The sequence below is a fragment of the Sinohyriopsis cumingii genome, chromosome 18 (genome assembly GCF_028554795.1).
Source record: "Sinohyriopsis cumingii isolate HCF-2022 chromosome 18, ASM2855479v2, whole genome shotgun sequence".
Taxonomy (NCBI): domain Eukaryota; kingdom Metazoa; phylum Mollusca; class Bivalvia; order Unionida; family Unionidae; genus Sinohyriopsis; species Sinohyriopsis cumingii.
This window is the reverse complement of record NC_142978.1, coordinates 3,901,791-3,924,944: the sequence shown is the minus strand read 5'-3', so window position 1 is coordinate 3,924,944 and position 23,154 is coordinate 3,901,791. Positions and strand designations below refer to the sequence as shown.

General features: G+C 33.8%; 1 pseudogene; it reads left to right on the top strand.

Annotated features, from left to right (window-relative positions):
- Nucleotides 1–110: 110 nt before the first annotated feature.
- Nucleotides 111–11,303, top strand: LOC149775983 (uncharacterized; annotated as a pseudogene).
- Nucleotides 11,304–23,154: the final 11,851 nt, after the last annotated feature.

Sequence of the window (23,154 nt, the reverse complement as noted above, 5' to 3'; positions counted from 1 at the left end):
TACAGCTTCCATAGAACATTTCAGTCGAACCTATAGAGTATTGTGTTAAAGATGTAAAATGCAGCTACATAAATTCCCAGCTTCAGCAATTAAATGCAATACGTTTTACAATGAATGCACAGTTTAATACAACAATCTCATTAATTAATGAGTTAATACCAGAAGGTGTTTTCCAACCTTCAAATGTGTCAAAAAAGGCAATGTTGCCTTTCATTGGTGAAATAGGTAAAATCCTTTTTGGGTTGGCCACAACGGGAGACGTTGCCACATTAGCAAATCACATAAATATGCTGACGAGACAGAATACTAAAATTATAGGTGTTCTTGCTCGACATGGAGGTGACTTTTCCTCCTGTATCTCACAAGTCGAAAATCGATTTAATAATATGTAAACAGCGATTGGTCGAAACTAGAAAACACTTCTCCTATTAGAGAAAGCGATGATTGAAAATAAAGAAAATATACGTCAACATTATCAGAAATCAGAAGAAGTCATTTCCACTCAAATGCTAAAATCTCAGCTTTTTAGGCATGAATTAGAGAAATTATAATTAGCAACAGCTGAATTGGTAGCAGGCAAGTTACCTGCTATACTGATTTCACCTCATGTTTTAGCGGAATCAATCAATCAAATCGAGACCATTATATCTACCGATTATCCGAGTTATTCAATAACGCCGAAAGATCCACGTTACTATTATCAGTTTGGGTCATTTATAGCGACGCGTAAGGATCGCGATCTATATATTGCGCTACAGTTTCCAATTTCTGCCTGACAGCGACCATTCGAGACGTATCGGATTCAATCATTTCCAGTCCCAATTAACGCATCAACAACACACGTTACAGAATTACTTGATTTACCCGACATAATGCTTGTATCTGACGACCATACATTTTACATAACACTAGCGTTATCAATCCTAAATCAATGTACCGGTAAGGACATTTTACACTGTAATATCCGTCCTACACTTAAACCCTTGTTTCAGCCTGAATGTATCAATAGTCTATTTCTAGATGATAAAGATAATACCCATCAGACTTGTAACTTCCGTTGTATGACAAACCGCTTCGTACCACATGTTCTCGATATCTCCTCAAATCAAATATTAGTTTACCTCATGGACGAAATAATACTCGAATGTCAAAATCGACGTGGCGTTATTAAAGGTTGTCGTTTTTGTATTATGAATATTCCGTGTCACTGTGCGATCGTTACTACGTCTATGACATATGACGGACACATCACTACTTGTACCGACAATTCGACAGAAGATACTCAGCTTCACCCAAATTAACTTGGCACTTTTACAACATTTTTTCAATTCTACGCATTTAGCAGCCATCTTTCTTTTGACAATCCTTTGACTACTTCCTTACCTGAATTGAAACTATATAAGCACGAAATGTCAAATTTTTTCGCTACAGATAGGGAAATTGATTTAAGTCTAAAGAAAGTAGCTGCACGTGCTAAAAGCGATCAAAGAATCGTTTCGTCTTCAGCTGAAACAATGTTGAGTGATGAAATCGCAATTGACAGTAATTCTTGGTTTGATTGCCTACATATTATGACTATAATTAGTTTATCCTTGTATATTCTTAACACATTGGCAATTGTTTGGCTCATATGGCATTTTAGAATATTGTCGACTGTACTGTTACCTACACAAGAGACAAAAGCCCAATCTAAAGTTAACTTCCAGTATACCATTGTACCTACGAGTTCTCCTCCCTATTGGTTTACTACTATTTTCGGATGTACTCTCTTGGGATCATTTGATATTTTCAGTTTCAATCATGACATTTACAATTGCCCTTGTCCAAGTTTATAAATGGATTTCACAATCCAATGCGCGAACTAAACTTCGTCTTGAAATTACTACGGGAGTTCAATGCGTAATGGTTGATATTCTTCAGCTTAGCCGTTGTCCTTCATATTGGAACCTTACTGGACCATCAATGATTGATAACTTTAATGGCACGGGTTATCTTCAACCACGATTACATGTTAGATGGACAGGTTGTAAGCTCACCAAAGCAAACAGTAACTCTGAACTAACAATGCCAACTTCGCTTCGTGTTGATCTTGTATCCGCATACAAACTTCGTTCAATTTTTAGACAGCCTTTTTGTGCTTACGTTATTTGGACACAACATAACTTTTGTATAAGAAAAAAATTAGGTCACAAGTTATATATGTTTTGCTTTGTTTTTGTCGAAATTAGCACTATGACATTGGACATATTCCCGAATGGATCATACGGTGGGATGCAGTTCTGATTCATTTTAAAGCAATAAATTTTTTAATAGGATCAGCTAAGGCAACTGGTGAAGGATGGAAGAGTCAATAACATTAATTTTCGGTACGAACAAGAATATTATTCTGCGATTCCCTGTACTGGAAAAGAGTGGCTGACCTTTCACCGGTGTTACATGCGCTTCAGAATCCATGGTGGAGAGGATGTTTTCTCCGCATGGATAAATTCGACATTACTGTAGCTAGGCATTTATTTTTATTGATTGACAAAGGCACGATATTATATAATAATCCAAATTCTTTATTCACGTTGTTAATATTGCAGCTTACCTTTAATTCACTGAGGAAACATTAGCACAATTACTCACGGGTATTGTACCCTCTTTTGATATGATTCCTAGCTTTCTAGGGTTTTTCCATCAACTTCTAACCCATGCTTACACCGGACTGGTCGAATTATATATTCGTTCCGCTAAATTAACCCTTTCATTCTTACAGAACCCACAAATTCCATATCACAAATTCAAAACGTTATTCCGAGATGCCCATAATCTTGAAGAATATTTGGCTAAACGAGTGAGACCAGGTTGTGTGTGTGTCCTCGATGCACTCAGCACCGCACAGAACGTTGTTGACCATGTCCGAACACATATACACCTCAACTCGTCTATCCAGGTAGAATACGTATCTTTCCTCAACAGTCCGCGTTACCCTCATATTTGGCACTCAAGGATAGTCAAACCACTCCTGCTCAAAACACAAATACACGGTAAGATAATCAGAAATGCTAAGGGATTCTGTTATTAAAATAAAACACAGGAAATTACATTGATCCGTAGGATGTCAACGACGGCAACCGTCTAGAATCCTCTTGTTATGGCGATAATCATCTAACAAGACTAGTCGTAAATGTAAATAACGTAGAATTTTATTGCAATATTTTAAAACAATTTTTTTGTAATTGTATCTTTTCAATTTTTATTTAGTGTCGTGCCATGCTTTTTTCCTTGTAATTTTGAATTTTATTGAATGTCGTGAAGTGTTCTTTTCATTCTATTTTTATTTGCATTTTGCTAAAACTTTGAAATGTACTTTTCAATGTATTTTTCTTCTTCTTTTTTTGGGTTGCATTATACTGAGTATTTTCCAGTTTTCTCATTGTATTTTGGAACTTCACTAAATGTCTGGCAATATTTTTTTCATTGCATAATTTGAATTTTACCGACTGTTTCAAATATTATTGTATTTTTGATCTTTCATCTTTTTGAATGTAATTTATTTTTCCTCTATCGAGCCTCGAGGACTCGGCTCAAATGACCCGGAGGGAATTATTAGGACAGAACTTTTAAGTAAAAGTATTAAGATTGAAATTTATTCTAAATTGTATTAAAAGTAATTTTTTCATTAATTGATATTGAAAATAATTTTTCTCTAAAATATATTGAGATAAAATTTATATATTTGTGTATTCCGTTCTCCTTAACTCACTGGGATGTTCTACGGAAAGAGTTTTTCATCTGCTTCATTTACTTTTTATTTGCATGAAGTTTCTAATTTCTTTGCCCACAATGTGCTGCACTCCTTAGATACATGTAAACGATCCACCATAGAAAAAAAACTTTGTAGTCTTTTGTTAGGTAAGTACATTTATAATCGGAAGATTTAGTGTTAAAAAAGGTATTGAATACATGCAACTTGTCTGCGAGTATATTGCTGGGTTACACATGATATTACTGTTAATCATCATTTGCCGAAAAAATCTAAATCTAAAGATGAATTACGTTCGGAATCAGCCAATTTGGTGTTCTACATATCCCGTATTTAACATGCATTTGTAAAACCTCCTTAATTTAAGATTCAAACTTCAACAGAGTACTTGTTCTAGGGGACAAAGCGCTAAACTAATTTAGCAACCATTCATATTAAGCCAAAGTACCCAGATTTGTTAACAATTACTTCACCCCTAAAATACAGATATCCCGAAAAGTGCAATCATACCTTTTTATGACTTATGTCGCGATAAAAAATATAGAATTAACATTTAAATAAACATTGTATATTACACAGAGCACTCTTTTATATGCGCGACCTTTAACTAATTTGCTGGAGTCTTCCTGTATCATGCTCCCCAAGTGCGCAAATTCGTACAAATTTTGCGCGAGTCCGCATTCGCGTCCGCCAGCGTGTCTGATTAGTACACGTAGGTTGTAAAAAAAAAAAAAAAAAATAAACTACTATCCATTCATCTACTATAAGGGACAATGGATATCATAGTGAGTTGTTTAGTGACTCGTGTTTATTGACAATGCAATCTAGATCAAACGAAGAATATTATATTATAGTTACATGTTTGTTTTTTGGCTCTTTTTGCCCTATATATCCTACATTTATGATTATGGTCGTGGTTAAATATGGGGACGTCCATTAATTATGTCAACAATTTTTAGGCAATTTTTTAACCCCCCCCCCCACTCCCCCTTGTCAACAACTGTCAAACTTTCAGTGACCCCCTAATAAAATTTTACCCCCCCCCCCAAACTAACAATATTTTATACGGCTGGCTTTTATGCTAAAAATAGAATTATGGAAATTAAAAGGTCTACAAATAAATTTTAATACATTTTATTTACTTGTTTAACAGATTTCAAATTGACTATAACACTTTGAATTCATGAAAAAAATCGAGAGTTTATATTCTAGCTTCTATCATCTTCCCATGGAGAAGCCAAATGTTCCTCAATTGTTATAATGGGCATAGTGGGTGATTCATTAGATGTCTATGGCTCAGTGCAGTCTTTGAATTTAGTAACAGCTTCCTTTAAAATTCTGTCTACAGTCTACAATCTACATTGAATAAAAACAAAATTTGATGATGCAAGACTATGACTTCCTTGGCAAGAGCTCAACCGGTTTAGGATTAAACTGGTGGGCTGTTGACGGGCCAGCGAGTGTGTGCCATACCAACGCACCGACTAATTTCCTATTTTTTTATTTATTAAATTTATTGTAAAAAATAACATTGTTGACGTCAATTTATCTTGAACTTCCCCCCTCCCCCATGTCAACAATTGTCAAACTTCTTCAAACCCCCTCCCCCCCATTTTGTTGACATAATTAATGGACGACCCCTATCCTGTACTGGTACTTTTTCTACAAGGTAAGAAGTGGACCCTGATGTCTACAATTGGTTAAAACATATAATGTGCATACAGTTTGCTTGATCCTAAACAATATGCAGATTTCAGATAATTTGTTACACCGTAACTTACCAATATGTTTTCAGTAGACTTAGTCAGTCTCTAATTGTTTAAAGTCAGTACTGGTGAAGGTAGAAACAAATCTGGATAGTATAAACAATATTAATTTAAATGATTGGTAATTCATACAAGATGGAGTATATGAAAATTTCCGTATTCAAGTTAAAGATCTTTTTAAAACAACGGATAACAACGAAAATTTGAAAGATATTTTAAATGCTATATGCTACATTTTGACAAGGAAATTAATCAATTTGATGTATATCTATTATAAAATTCATTATTTTCCCCGTTTCAACCACACAGGATGTTAATTTTCAAGCACATGCATGATACAGAATCCCAAAACAAGTTATAACAACTTAAATACTCTTTAAAGCAACATTTAACAATGTCACATTATATGCTAACCTTCAACGTGAGGACAATACCGTAACGGTCGGCAAGATCGAGTAAAACGATACAATTAACAAATAAAGTGCGTTCATCTTCAACCATTGCAAATAGATTTGAAAGTTTTGAATATAATCACATATGATTCCACCGCATACATCAGTATTAATTCTTCTGATTTGTATATCGATATTCACCTTGTACTTTTTTTTTGGCAAACACGTAGACCAAAATAATCAATATATAAAGTGCTTTAACAGCTATTCTTCTGTACGTTTGATAATGTACTGATAATTCCTTATAATATAAGCATAGATGGGTGATAGCTGGATAATATGAGTAGTATCACTGTTCATTTCGACTGCTTTTAGAGTATTCACTTTACTCAGTTATTTGAATAGATGTGTACCTGAAAACAGCTTAAACTTCGGAAACACATTGCATACTACTGGGATACATCCATTTACTATTACGTTAATACACCCATTCACTATTAGAAGACCGCTCCGGTGGCCTAGTGGTTAGAGCGTCCGCCTCGGATGTGGGAGGTCGTAGGTTCGATCCCCGGCCGAGTCATACCAGAGACTTAAAAAATGGTACTAACAGCTGCCTCGCTTGGCGTTCAGCATTAAGAGGTTAGTGTTAGGACTGGTCGGCCTGGTGTCAGGATAATGTGACTGGGTGGGACATCATGCTACATGTCTGCGGCATGATGCCCCTGTGCTAGACATCACTATAAACTGCCACATTGCAGACATCGTAGCGATATGACTGAAAAATTGTTAAAGCTACGTTAAAAATCAAAATCACATCACATCACTATTAGAAGAATACATCCATTAATTACTACTGGGATACATCCATTTACTACTACTTGGATACATCCATTTACTACTACTATAATACATCCATTTACTACTTCTAGGACACATCTATTACTACTGGGATACATACATTTATTACTACTAAGATACATACATGTACAACTACTAGAATATATCCATTTACCACTACTAGGATAAATCTATTTACTAACAATGCTAGAATAAATCCATTTACTACTTGAATAAATGTATCTACAACAACGTGGATATATGCATTTACTCCTTGGACACATTCGTTTACTACTACTAGAATACATCGATTTACTACTACTAGAATACATTTATTTACTACTACTTGGATACATTTATTTACGATTTCTATAATGCATCCATAACTGCTACTAGAATACATCCATTTGCTACTACATGGATACATTGATTTACTACTATTAGAATTCATCCATTTACTACTACTTTGATACATCCATTTCTACTACTAGAATTAATCCATTTACTAATGCTTGGATAAATATAGTTAATAGAATACATCCATTCAGTACTACTAGAACACCTTTATTCACTACTATTATAGTACATCCATTTAGTATTATTTGGATACATCGATTTACTACTACTTTGATACACCCATTTACTGTCACTACTGGAATACATCCATTTACCACTACTGGGATACATCCATTAACCACTACTGGAATACATCCATTTACCACTACTGGGATACATCCATTTACCACTACTGGAATATATCCATTTACCACTACTGGGATACATCCATTTACCACTACTTTGATACACCCATTTACTGTCACTACTGGGATACATCCATTTACTACTACTTGGATATCTTCGTTTACTAGTACCTGAATAAAACTATTTACTACCACTTCGGCATAGTCATTTACTACAACTAGAATACATCCATTTACCACTACTTGAATAATAATAATAATAATAATAATAATAATCCATCTAAACAAATACAACCAAATATTATCGAAATTGTTGTTCGCGAAATAATATAAGTGATATTAACCATGGAGTGCAAGCAGGGATGTATAATTGATAATGTCATATCATTTCGCTATTGCAAATATCATGACATTATTTTATAATTTATGGTAAAAGATGGATATTATTATTTAAAAGAAAGTTTGCGTTGATATATTAATTTTTTTCTTTTGTTATTTCCATTTTTGTTTACGCACCAATCGTATTTAGAAGTTATCTTCCACACCTACCCCTGAACGACAGTCGTGCTGGAAAACAACGAAAGTCAGTCTGTACTGTTGCCAGTCTTTGCTCATTTCATCTCAATCTGAAGTAAACTTGTACAGGTGCATTTCTTTGAGAACTTGTCAACTGCTTCAACTCGTTTGCAAGATCTTCGTATGACGTCCGCCAGATATTGATATTCTTGGGCGGGAAGCGTAGAGGACATAAAATATAACTTTTAATAATCCTAAGAGAATTACATAGTTACCTAGCTGTCCAATAAGGTGAACGGTACGACATATTAACTCTTTTCACATGTCTGACAAAGTGAAAATGTAAAGAAATTTCCAATTGAGAAAATCATTTTTTGTCTGGAAATCAATCCTTGAAATATGCCTTCAAGTAAACAGAAAAGATTAAATTTATTCTGGTCTTCTCTAACATTGCATTAGCCTTCCAAGTATTTTTTGCTGTTTTATGTTGATTTTGCCTAACATCCTTTGAACTCAGATATTGTCTTTTTAATAGATAAAGAAGTACATACTGGGGGTTTACATTTAAGTTCTCTTTAACTCATTGGATTGTTCTATGGAAATATTTATTTATCTGCTTCAATTTCTTTTCATTTGCACGAAATTTCTAATTTTTTTGCCCACAATGTGCTGCACCCATTAAATAAATGTAAACGATCCACCATAAAAAAACTTGTAGTATTTTATTAGTCAAGTTCATTTATACTGGGAAGACTAAGTGTTAAAAAGCTATTTGAATACGTGCAACTTGTCTTGGAGTATGGTGCTGGGTTACACGTAATATTACTATTAGAATTATTGTCATTGTCACTATCATCAGTCATCATTTGCCGAAATAAATCTAAATCTAAAGACGAATTAAGTTCGGAATCAGCCAATTTGGTGTTCTACATATCCCGTATTTAACATGCATTTGTAAAACCTCCCTAATATAAGGTTCAAACTACAACAGAGTACTTGTTCTAGGGCACAAAGTGCTAAATTAGTTTAGCAACCATTCATATCAAGCCAAAGCACCCAGATGTGTAAACAATTACTTCACCCCCTAAAATGCAGATATCCCAAAAAAGTGCAAACATACCTTTTTATGACTTATGTCGCGATAAAATATTAGGATTATCATTTAAATAAACATTGTATATTACAAAGAGGACTCTTTTATATGCGCGACCTTTAACTAATTTGCTGGAGTCTTCCTGTATCAGGCTCCCCAAGTGCGCAAATTCGTACAAATTTTGCGCGAGTCCGCATTCGCGTCCGGCAGCGTGTCTCATTAGTGCATGTATCATGTAAAAAACTACTAACCAGTCATCTACTGCAAGGGACAATGGATATCAAAGTGAGTTGTTTAGTGACTCGTGTTTATTGACAATGCAATCTAGATCAAACGAAGAATATTATATTATGTTTACATGTCTTTTTTGCTCTTTTTGCCCTATATGTCTTACATTTATGATTATAGTCGTGGTTAAATGTCCAGTACTTGTATTATTTCTACAAGGTTAGAAGTTGACCCTGATGTTTACAGTTGGTTAAACATATAATGTGCACACAGTTTGCTTCATCCTAAACAATTTGGAGATTTTAGATAATTTGTTACACCGTAACTTACCAATATGTTTTCAGTAGACTTAGTCAGTCTCTAATTGTTTAAAGTCAGTACTGGTGGAGGTATAAAAGGAAACAAATATGGATAGTATAAACAATATTAATTTTAATGATTGGTAACTCATCAAGATGGAGCATATGAAAATGTCCGTATTAAAAATAAAGATCTTTTTAAAACAACGAATAACAACGAAAATTTGAAAGATATTTTAAATGCTATATGCTACATTTTGACAAGGAAAATAATCAATTTGATATATATCTATTATAAAATTCATTAATTTCCCCGTTTCAACCATACAGGATGTTTATATTCAAGCGGATGCATGGTACAGAATCCCAAAGGAAGTTATAACAACTTAAACACTCTTTAAAGCAACATTTAACAATGTCACATTATATACTAACCTTCAACGTGAGTACAATACCCTAATGGTCGGCAAGATCGAGTAAAACGATACAATTAACAAATGAAGTGCGTTCATCTTCAACCATTGCAAATAGATTTGAAAGTTTTGAATATAATCACATCTGATTCCACAGTATACGTCAGTATTAATTCTTCAATATGCCCGCCTTTAAATTAGATACAATTATTCAAGCTTTCTCACATATCCACATTGGCCGAGCCCGAGACTCGAACCCACGCAGACAGAGGTGAGTTGGCAGTGATCCGTGACGGTTAGCGATTTAGACCACTCGGCCACTCGGGGCCCTGGCCTCAGGCTTCAATGTAATGAAATATTTTCTACACATTTCGTGAAGCCTGCTTTCGTTTGCATTTCGCCGTCCATAGTTTAATGAACATGCGCGTTCTAGTTTCATCGTTACTCTGCCATTGACATATTTTGATCTTTAGGGGGAGTTAATCCTTGAATGTCTTTAGGGGGAGTTAATCATAGAATTTCTTTCAACCTAACGGATTTCAGACAGTGTAGGATCTTTTCTTTTGTTTTAAATTCAACCAAATTATCTGTCATGTTCCTTCATAGAACGGTTGAAAATCACTTCAAGATTGGCATACTCTTTTAAGTAATGAATATGATCGACGTATAACGGGCGTGCACATAAAATAATCCGACAGCACGGGTTTTTGATTATAATAATAAAATACTATGGAGATTCATTCATAGGATGTCAGATCAGTGCGATTATCCGAAAATATCATTTTGTTTAACAAAGACATGCCTTTGTTGGACATAATACACATCAATGATTTGTGAATATTTTAACAATTACAATTTTAATAATTCCAACCAAATTTACATTGAGTTTGCAAATAAAAATGATCTAGGATACATTGCTACATCATGCACGATTTTAATTTTTATTTTGCCGAGTTACTGCCCGTAGATTACTTAGCATACTCAGATAACAAAAAGCAAATAACATATTAACCTAGGGAGCAACATCTGAATACGTTGATGAAATACAGATTGTTTACTAAGTTTTTCCTATGTCCCGTTCCGTCCCGCTTGCCAAACAAAAGATCTCGAGTTCAAAACTCCAGGCATCTAAATCGTTCAAAAATACTTTTTACTTCATTTTTAATTTTTATCTTCAAACTTTTTTTGAACTCGCGCATACCAATTTTATATTTTTTAAAAACTTTTTTGTGTTTATGTTTGCAGGTTCTTTCATCACTCCTTTTCAGTCCGGTTGCTTATGGTTACAGCGTCCGCCTCGGATGCGGTAAATCACTAGATCGAATCCCGGCCGAGTCAGAAAAACCCCATAAAAAATGGTACTAGCAGCGGCTTCGTTACGCACTCAACATTAGGAGTTGGTGTTAGGACTTGTCGGCCTGGTATCAAGATAGTGTGACTGGGCGAGACATAATGCTACATGTCTGCGGAACGAAACCACAGAGCTGGACATCACTATAAACTACCACACCGCAGACATCGTAGCAATATGACTGAACAATTGTGAAACCTACGTTAAAAATCCAAATCATTCATAAATCTTGTACGACTCCCGTCCTAGGATGAACAGTTAAAGATATATATAGATACTTACCATGACCAGCGTTCTCTGAATAAATGTCCTTCATGCTTTCTAGGTCATAGTTGTCAACGGATACACATTTTATGGAAAGAGTTGAACGGACCATTATATAAATAAATACTAAGATAAAAACAAATATATGATATGTGTTGAAGTTTAATAAAATGCATCATACATTTAAGAGATTACTGACTATTATTAAGTACAGGTCGGTTTCTTTTACTCCGTTTCGAAAACTGCACGTATTTTGTTTTCACAATGAATTTGATCTGACAGAAAAATATAAAGGTGTGTACTTTTATTTCAAATCAATTAAGCGTATCGCCTGAAAATAGTGTTTCCAAAACTTATAATTCTTGCGTATCCCTTATGGGACATAAGTTTTATCCGCGAACCCCTTCTTCCGATGCCGTAGTGTTTTATTTTTAGTGTGAAATTTTTAAATTTATTTTCTGCCACTTACCGCTAGAAACCTTTTTGCGTATCACCGTTCGTACACCTACCGTTTTTTGGGAAACACTGTCTTAAATTATTTATTAACTTTGAAATAATTGGAAGCACTTTTGAAAATGTCGCATGAATGATTATTCGCCGACAATGGGAGGAAACACAACCTTAACATACGGTAAAACTTTACATAAATATATTTAATAAACACATGCATATCTGGTATTACAATTAATACATACTAGTATTCGGTAATATATAGCACTTTTATGAAATTTTGCATGTGAATCAGTCAGCAAGGTAATGTTTAGAATGATTACAAATATTAGAATGACACAAATTTTGTAACCCTAATGCTTTTATTGACATAACAACTACGCAATGACAATGATCTTTCACGGTAATGACGTTTGCGCTGTAACACACACACATAGACACACACACATAGGCACTATTACAGGCGTATAACTCTCTCTCTCTCTCTCTCTCTCTCTCTCTCTATATATATATATATATATATGTAAACATGTTAGATAAGATAGAGATGGAGATGTGCTCTCACACTATATAAATAAAATACGACAAATAAATACAACTCCAGAAAATTGATTTATAACAGGTCGCTCAAAATAAACCATAGAACACAGCAACAAAACTTTAAAACAATTGGCAAGACCTAATGAGCGAAGTTCACTAAGGATTTTCAAGCTGTATAGGGAAGAAAGAGAGGAAAGACTGTCAAATAGGAAATAATTGAATTAAGGTGACAACAAACCTGGAAAACCCTCAGGTCCCGAAAAAACTAGAAACTTAAAACAAAAACCCAAACAAACAGAAAGAGGTAGATGCTTCAAAGTTCTATTTCCAAAATTGAAATCAATGTAGCCTTTTAGGTATTACGAAAGTTAACGAGGGGCTACATCGTAAGCTCTAACCAGCCATATATGATGTGAAGGATTTGCAGGTGACGAACATTGCAATCAACGGGTATAAATCGTTATACCAACTAATATAACGCGTTATGGGTGAAGGTGGTGCTACTATAAAGGGTCAAACAAACCGGTATAACTACTAGAGGAACAAGATGGTAAAACGCCTTGTGAAGAACGACCCGCCCAAGTAAAGCCATTGACTTTAATACACACCACTTTGGCTGAGCTTGAGAATCGATCCCATGCTGACAGAGGTAAGATGGCAGCGATCGGTAAAACCAAAGCTTTTAGACCACTCGGCCAACTGGGGACCATGCTGGTTTTGTATTTCGCTTATTTCGCTTTTCATTTTGCTTGGTTGTACTCTGATTTGTATATCGATATTCACCTTGTACCCCTTTACTTTTGGCAAACACGTAGACCAAAATAATCAGTATATAAAGTGCTTTAACAGCTATTCTTCTGTATGTTTGAAAAGGTACTTAATATTCCTTATAATATAAGCATAGATGGGTGATAGCTGGATAATATGAGTAGTATCACTGTTCATTTCGACTGCTTTTAGAGTATTCACTTTACTCAGTTGTTTGAATAGATGTGTACCTGAAAACAGCTTAAACTTCGGAAACACATTGCATACTACTGGGATACATCCATTTACTATTACGTTAATACACCCATTCACTATTAGAAGAATACATCCATTAATTACTACTGGGATACATCCATTTACTACTACTTGGATACATCCATTTACTACTACTATTAGAATACATCCATTTACTACTTCTAGGACACATCTATTTCCTAATATTACTAGAATAATTCCATTTATTACTACTGGGATACATACATGTACAACTACTAGAAATATATCCATTTACTACTACTAGTTTACATCCATTTACTACTACTAGGATAAATCTATTTACTAACAATACTAGAATAAATCAATTTACTACTTGAATAAATGTATCTACAACAACGTGGATATATGCATTTACTCCTTGGACACATTCGTTTACTACTACTAGAATACATCGATTTACTACTACTAGAATACATCCATTTACTACTACTTGGATACATTTATTTACGATTTCTATAATGCATCCATTCACTGCTACTAGAATACATCCATTTGCTACTACTTGGATACATTGATTTACTACTATTAGAATTCATCCATTTACTACTACTTGGATACATTCATTATTCATTTCTACTACTATAATTAATCCATTTACTAATGCTTGGATACATATAGTTAATAGAATACATCCATTCAGTACTACTAGAACACCTTTATTCACTACTATTATTGTACATCCATTTAGTATTATTTGGATACATCGATTTACTACTACTTTGATACACCCATTTACTGTCACTACTGGGATACATCCATTTACTACTACTTGGATATCTTCGTTTACTAGTACCTGAATAAAACTATTTACTACTACTTCGGCACAGTCATTTACTACAACTAGAATACATCCATTTACCAGTACTTGAATAATAATAATAATAATAATAATAATAATAATAATCCATCTAAACAAATACAACCAAATATTATCGAAATTGTTGTTCGCGAAATAATATAAGTGATATTAACCATGGAGTGCAAGCAGGGATGTATAATTGATAATGTCATATCATTTCGCTATTGCAAATATCATGACATTATTTTATAATTTATGGTAAAAGATGGATATTATTATTTAAAAGAAAGTTTGCGTTGATATATTAATTTTTTTCTTTTGTTATTTCCATTTTTGTTTACGCACCAATCGTATTTAGAAGTTATCTTCCACACCTACCCCTGAACGACAGTCGTGCTGGAAAACAACGAAAGTCAGTCTGTACTGTCGCCAGTCTTTGCTCATTTCATCTCAATCTGAAGTAAACTCGTACAGGTGCATTTCTTTGAGAACTTGTCAACTGCTTCAACTCGTTTGCAAGATCTTCGTATGACGTCCGCCAGATATTGATATTCTTGGGCGGGAAGCGTAGAGGACATAAAATATAACTTTTAATAATCCTAAGAGAATTACATAGTTACCTAGCTGTCCAATAAGGTGAACGGTACGACATATTAACTCTTTTCACATGTCTGACAAAGTGAAAATGTAAAGAAATTTTCAATTGAGAAAATCATTTTTTGTCTGGAAATCAATCCTTGAAATATGCCTTCAAGTAAACAGACAAGATTAAATTTATTCTGGTCTTCTCTAACATTGCATTAGCCTTCCAAGTATTTTTTGCTGTTTCATGTTGATTTTGCCTAACATCCTTTGAACTCAGATATTGTCTTTTTAATAGATAAAGAAGTACATACTGGGGGTTTACATTTAAGTTCTCTTTAACTCATTGGATTGTTCTATGGAAATATTTATTTATCTGCTTCAATTTCTTTTCATTTGCACGAAATTTCTAACTTTTTTGCCCACAATGTGCTGCACCCATTAAATAAATGTAAACGATCCACCATAAAAACCTTGTAGTATTTTATTAGTCAAGTTCATTTATACTGGGAAGACTAAGTGTTAAAAAGCTATTTGAATACGTGCAACTTGTCTTGGAGTTTGGTGCTGGGTTACACGCAATATTACTATTAGAATTATTGTCATTGTCACTATCATCAGTCATCATTTGCCGAAAGAAATCTAGATCTAAAGATGAATTACGTTCGGAATCAGCCAATTTGGTGTTCTACATATCCCGTATTTAACATGCATTTGTAAAACCTCCCCAATATAAGGTTCAAACTACAACAGAGTACTTGTTCTAGGGCACAAAGTGCTAAATTAGTTTAGCAACCATTCATATCAAGCCAAAGCACCCAGATGTGTAAACAATTACTTCACCCCCTAAAATGCAGATATCCCAAAAAAGTGCAAACATACCTTTTTATGACTTATGTCGCGATAAAAAAATTAGGATTATCATTTAAATAAACATTGTATATTACAAAGAGGACTCTTTTATATGCGCGACCTTTAACTAATTTGCTGGAATCTTCCTGTATCAGGCTCCCCAAGTGCGCAAATTCGTACAAATTTTGCGCGAGTCCGCATTCGCGTCCGGCAGCGTGTCTCATTAGTGCATGTATCATGTAAAAAACTACTAACCAGTCATCTACTGCAAGGGACAATGGATATCAAAGTGAGTTGTTTAGTGACTCGTGTTTATTGACAATGCAATCTAGATCAAACGAAGAATATTATATTATGTTTACATGTCTTCTTTGCTCTTTTTGCCCTATATGTCTTACATTTATGATTATAGTCGTGGTTAAATGTCCAGTACTTGTATTATTTCTACAAGGTTAGAAGTTGACCCTGATGTTTACAGTTGGTTAAACATATAATGTGCACACAGTTTGCTTCATCCTAAACAATTTGGAGATTTTAGATAATTTGTTACACCGTAACTTACCAATATGTTTTCAGTAGACTTAGTCAGTCTCTAATTGTTTAAAGTCAGTACTGGTGGAGGTATAAAAGGAAACAAATATGGATAGTATAAACAATATTAATTTTAATGATTGGTAATTCATCAAGATGGAGCATATGAAAATGTCCGTATTAAAAATAAAGATCTTTTTAAAACAACGAATAACAACGAAAATTTGAAAGATATTTTAAATGCTATATGCTACATTTTGACAAGGTAAATAATCAATTAGATATATATCTATTATAAAATTCATTAATTTCCCCGTTTCAACCATACAGGATGTTTATATTCAAGCGGATGCATGGTACAGAATCCCAAAGGAAGTTATAACAACTTAAACACTCTTTAAAGCAACATTTAACAATGTCACATTATATACTAACCTTCAACGTGAGTACAATACCCTAATGGTCGGCAAGATCGAGTAAAACGATACAATTAACAAATAAAGTGCGTTCATCTTCAAACATTGCAAATAAATTTGAAAGTTTTGAATATAATCACATCTGATTCCACAGCATACATCAGTATTAATTCTTCAATATGCCCGCCTTTAAATTAGGTACAATTATTCATGCTAAACTGAGGGTTAGTATTTTGTTTTGAATATTCGCATTTAGTTTTTTGTTTAAATATTTAGTGATCAAATTGTGGAAAGAGTTACACCTCTGAACAATATATTCTTCCCAATCATACTATTCTGGAAAATACATATTTTTCTTTAGACCTAAATTTTTCGAATGCATGTGTTCTCTGATAAACTAAGCATGCCTCAGGCTTCATTTCTAATGAAATATCTTCTACACATTACGTGAAGCTTGCTTTCATTTGCATTTCGCCGTCCACAGTTTAATGAACATGCGCGTTCTAGTTTCATCGTTACTCAGCCATTGACATATCTTGATCTTTAGGGGGAGTTAATCATAGAATTTCTTACAACCTAACAGATTTCAAACAGTGTAGGATCTTTTCTTTTGTTTTAAAGTTAATCAAATTATCTGTCAAGTTATATCATAAGACAGTTGAAAACCACTTCAAGATTAGCATGCTCTTTTAAGAAATGGGTTATGATCGACGTATGACGTGCGTGCACATAAAATAATCAGACAACAGGGTTTTTGATTATAACAATAAAATTCTATGGAGATTCATTTATAGGATATCAGATTAGTGCGATTATCTGAAAATATTTTCATAATTTTTTTAAAACAAAGATATGCTCTTCATCGACATAAAATACATCAATAAATTGTGAATATTTTAACAATTAAGTTTTAATAATTCCAACGAAATTTACATTGAATTTGCAATTAAAAATGATCTGGGATACATTGCTAGATGATGGACGATTTTGATAAGCTTGCTGAGTTACTTCCCGTAGTTTACTTAACACGCTCAGATGAAGCAAGCAAATAACATATTAACCTAGGGAGCACCATCTGAATACATTGATGTAATACAGATCGTTTACTACATTTCTCCTTATCCGTTCCGTCCCGCTTGTCAAACAAGAGATCTCGAGTTCAAAACTCCAGGCATCCAAATCGTTCGAAAATACTGCTTTTTACTTCATTTTTAATTTTTATCTTCAAACTTTTTTTTTGAACTCGCGCATACCAATTTTATTTTTTTTTTAAATTTTTTTTTTTTTATGTCTGCACGTTCTTTTATGACTCCCTTTCAGTTCAGCTGCTTAGTGATTACAGCGCACTCCTCGGATGCGGTAAATCACTGGTTCGAACCCGGCCGAGTCATAATAGAAACATAAAAATGGTACTAGCAGCTGCTTCGCTACGCGATTAGCATTAAGAGGATGGTGTTAGGACTGGTCGGCCTGGTATCTGGATAGTGTGACTGGGCGCGACATGATGCTACATGTCTGCGGCATGATGCCACAGAGCTGGACATCACTATAAACTGCCACACCACAGATATCGTAGCAATATGACTGAACAATTGTGAAACCTACGTCAAAAATCCAAATCACACACACATCGTGCATGACTCCCTTCCTAGGATGAGCAATTAAAGATATATATCGATAATTACTTACCATGACCAGCGTTCTCTGAATAAATGTCCTTGATACTTTCTTAGTCATAGTTGTCAACAGTTACACATATTATGGAAAGAGCTGAACAGACCATTATATAAATAAATAATACAATAAAAACAAATATATGATATGTGCTGAAGTTTAATAAAATGCATCATACATTTAAGAGATTACTGACTATTATTAAGTACAGGTCGTTATTTTTATAGTCCGTTTTGAACGCTGCACGTATTCTGTTTTGACAATGAATTTGATCTGACAGAAAAATAATACAAAGGTGTGTACTTTTATTTCAAATCAACTAAACGTATCGCCTGAAAATAGTGTTTCCAAAACTTACAATTTTTGCGTATCCCTTATGGGACATAAGTTTTATCCGCGTTCCCCTTCTTCCGATGCCGTAGTGTTTTATTTTAAGTGTGATTTTTTATGTATTTATTTTCTGCCACGTACCGTTTGAAAACTTTTTGCGTTTCACCGTTCGTACGCCTACCGCTTTTTTGGGAAACACTGTCTTAAATTATTTATTAACTTTGAAAAAATTGGAAGCACTTTTGAAAATGTCGCATTAATGATTATTCGATGACAATGGGAGAAAACACAACCTGAACATACGTTAAAATTTTACATAAATATATTTAATAATAAACACATGCATATCTGGCATTACAATTAATAAATACTAGTATTCAGTAATATATAATATTTGTAAGAAATTTTGCATGTGAATCAGTCAACACGGCAATGTTCAGAATGATTACAAATATTAGAATGACACAAATTTTGTTATTCTAATGCTGCTGTTGACATAACGACTACCCAGTGACCTTGAACCTTTGCTGTAATGACGTTTGCGTTGTAACACACACACACATACACTCAGACACAAACACACACATAGGCACTATTAACCAGTGACAATGAACGTTCGCGGTAATGATGTTTGCCCTGTAACACACACATACACAGGCACTATTACACACGTATAAGTATATATATATATATATATATATATATATATATATATATATATATATATATATATATATAAACATGTTAGATAAGAGAGAGATGCAGATGTGCTCTCACACTCTATAAATAAACATGACAAATAAATACAACTCCTAAAATTTGATCCATAACAGGTCGCTGAAAATAAACCATAGAACACAACAACAAAACTTTAAAACAATTGGCAAGACCTAATGAGCGAAGTTCATTGAGGATTTGCAAGTTGTATAGGGAAGAAAGAAAGAAATATATGTCAAACAGGAATTAATTGAATTAAGGTGAGGACAAACCCGAAAAACCCTCAGGTCCCCAAAAAATTAGAAAAGTAAAACAATAACTCAAATAAACAGAAACAGGTAGCTGCTTTAAAGTTCTTTTTCCAAAATTGAAATCAATGTCGCCTTTTAGGTATTTCGAAAGTTAATGAGGGGCTACATCTTAAGCACTAACCAGCCATATATGCTGTGAATGATTTGCAGGTGACGAACAATGCAATCAACGGGTATGAATCGTTATACCAACTAATATAGCTCTTTATGGGCGGTGGTGGTGCTACTATAAAAGGGCAAATAAACCAGTATAATTACTCGAGGAAGAAGTTGGTAAAAAGACTTGTGAAGACCCACCCGCCCAAATAAAGCCATTGACTTTCTCGCACACCACAATGGCTGAGTTTGAGACTCGAACCCACGCTGACATAGGTAAGATGGCAGCGATCGGTAAAGCCAAGGCCTTTAGACCACTCGGCCACCAGGGGCCCCTTCTGATTTTGTATTTCGCTTATTTTGCTTTTCATTTTGCTTGGTTGTACTCTGATTTCTATGTTGATATTCACCTTGTACCCCTTTATTTAAGGCAAAATTATAGACCAAACTAACTAATAGACAAAGTGCTTTAACATCTATTTTTCTGTATGTTTGAAAAGGTACTGATAATTCCTTATAATATAAGCATAGATTGGTGATAGCTGGATAATATGAGTAGTATCACTGTGCATTTGGACAGCTCTTAGACTATTCACTTTACGCAGTTATTTTGATAATCGTACATTGAAACCAGCTTAAACTTCGGAAACACATTGGATACTACTGGGATACATCCATTTACTACTACAATGATACATTCATTTACAACCACTACTAGAATATATCCATTTTCTACTACAACTAAGAGAATAGATCCATTTACTATTACCAGAATACAGCCATTTATTACTACTGGGATACATCCATTTACCACTACTAGAATATATCCATTTACTGTCACAAGAATATATCCATTATTACTACTGGGATACATCCGTTTACTACTATTCGAATACATTCATTTACTACTACTGCTAGAATACATTCATTTAATACTATAGGATACATCAGATTAATACTCATAAAATACATCCATTTACGACTAGTAGGACACATCCATTTACTACTACTATAATACATCTATTAACTACTACTGGAATACATCCATTTACTATTACTAGAATACTCACATTTACTACTACCACCAGTATGCCTCAATTTACTACTACCACGAGAATACATCTATTCACTATTACAAGAATACATCCATTTCTTTCTACTAGAATACATCCATTTACTACTAGGAAAATACATCGATTTACTATTGCAAGAATATATCCATTTATAACTACTGGTGTACATCCATTTACTACTACTAGAATACATCCATTTACTACCACTTCCAGAATTCATCCATTTGCTACTACTATGAGAATACATCCATTTACTATTAGAAGAATACATCAATTCATTACTACATGGATACATCCATTTGCTACTAATACTAGAATATATCCATTTAGTATTACTAGAATACATCCATTTACTACTACTAGGACACATCTATTTAGTAATAACACTAGAATAAATCCATTTATTACTACTGGGATACATGCATGTATTACTACTAAGATATATCCATTTATAACTACTAGAATATATCCATTTACTTCTACTAGAATACATTCATTTACTAATAATACTAGAATAAATCCATTTTCTCCTACTTGGATACATGTATCTTCTACGACGTGGATATGTCTATTTACCACTACTTGGACACATTCGTTTACTACTACTTAGATACATTCGTTTACTACTAGAATACATAGATTTACTTCTGTTGGAATACATCGATTTTCTACTACTTGGATTCATATATTTACTATAAGCAGGATAAATCCATTTACTACTGCTTAGATACATTCGTTTACTAGTAGAATACATACTAGTTTGATACATTGATTTACTACCACTAGAATGCATCCATTTACTACTACTTGGATACATTTATTTACTATTAATTGGTTACAATTATTTACTACTACTAGATTTCATATTATTTCTACTACTTGGATACATTCATTTACTACTACTATAATATATCAATTCACTACTACTAGAATACATCCATTCACTACAACTAGAATACATTCATTCACTACAACTAGAATACATTCACTCACTACTACTAGAATATATTTGCTTACTACTAATATTAGTTGGATACATTCTTTTACTACAACTTGGATACATTCGTTTACTAGTACCTGAATAAATCCATTTACTACTACTTGGATACATTCATTTACTAGTACCTGAATAAATCCATTTACTGCTACTTGGATACATTCATTTACTACTACTTGGATACATGCATTTACTACTACTTGAATACATGCATTTACTAATACTAGAAGACAGTGGCCCCGAGTGGCCGAGTGGTCTAAAGCGCTCTCCGCTTTGGATCACTGTCATCTCACCTATGTCTGCATGGGTTCGAGTCTCGGATTCAGCCAATTTGGATATATGAGAAAACTTGTCCGTAGCTTCTCGTGGGTCTGTGGTTCTTTCCGGGGTTTTCCCGGGTTCTTCCTGTACCAATAATACTTGAGGAAACATTCGTTTGGCTTATTTAGTAGAAATATAAATTGCTCATTGGATTATACTTGATTCGGGGTTTACTGCGAATTAAGCAAGGGAGTTCCGGACAACGCCATATTGACACATCAGGATTGTTGCATGTTCTTGGATCTAAAAATATTTAGAACATTCATTTCTTTTGGATTTTAATAAAACTTTTTTCAGGATGTTATGGATGCGATTCATAATATGTCAAGTTCCTCAAAAACGTTCATTATTTAACTTTGATAATAGTGAAGTTTTACGAACTTGTTTATTTTGCTTCTCTCTGTTACTAAAGATTATGACCAGAGAGTCATAACACCACTATAACTTATATACATGGTGTAGGTGACCAAGAATGGTACATATACCTTAATAAAGATGAAAGCGCTCATATACAACATTTGTTGCTTAGATTCAAACTTTTGAGGTAGTGATCTGACCCAGATGCAACTAGTTATTTGAACATTTAGCGTCATGAAAAAGACACTGGACACATACACACCATGACATTGTCCAATAAAATATTTGGTTTAATATTTGCTATCGCTAATGTTTTAAAAATCAGTGTTTGCTGCACTGGTGTGATATTGTTGAAATGCTTGTATTATATGGGGAGAGGGGTATTTAAGTTGTTAAAATGCATACCCTATCGCACTTTCTAATATAATGACAATACAGTATGTTTAAGCCAACATA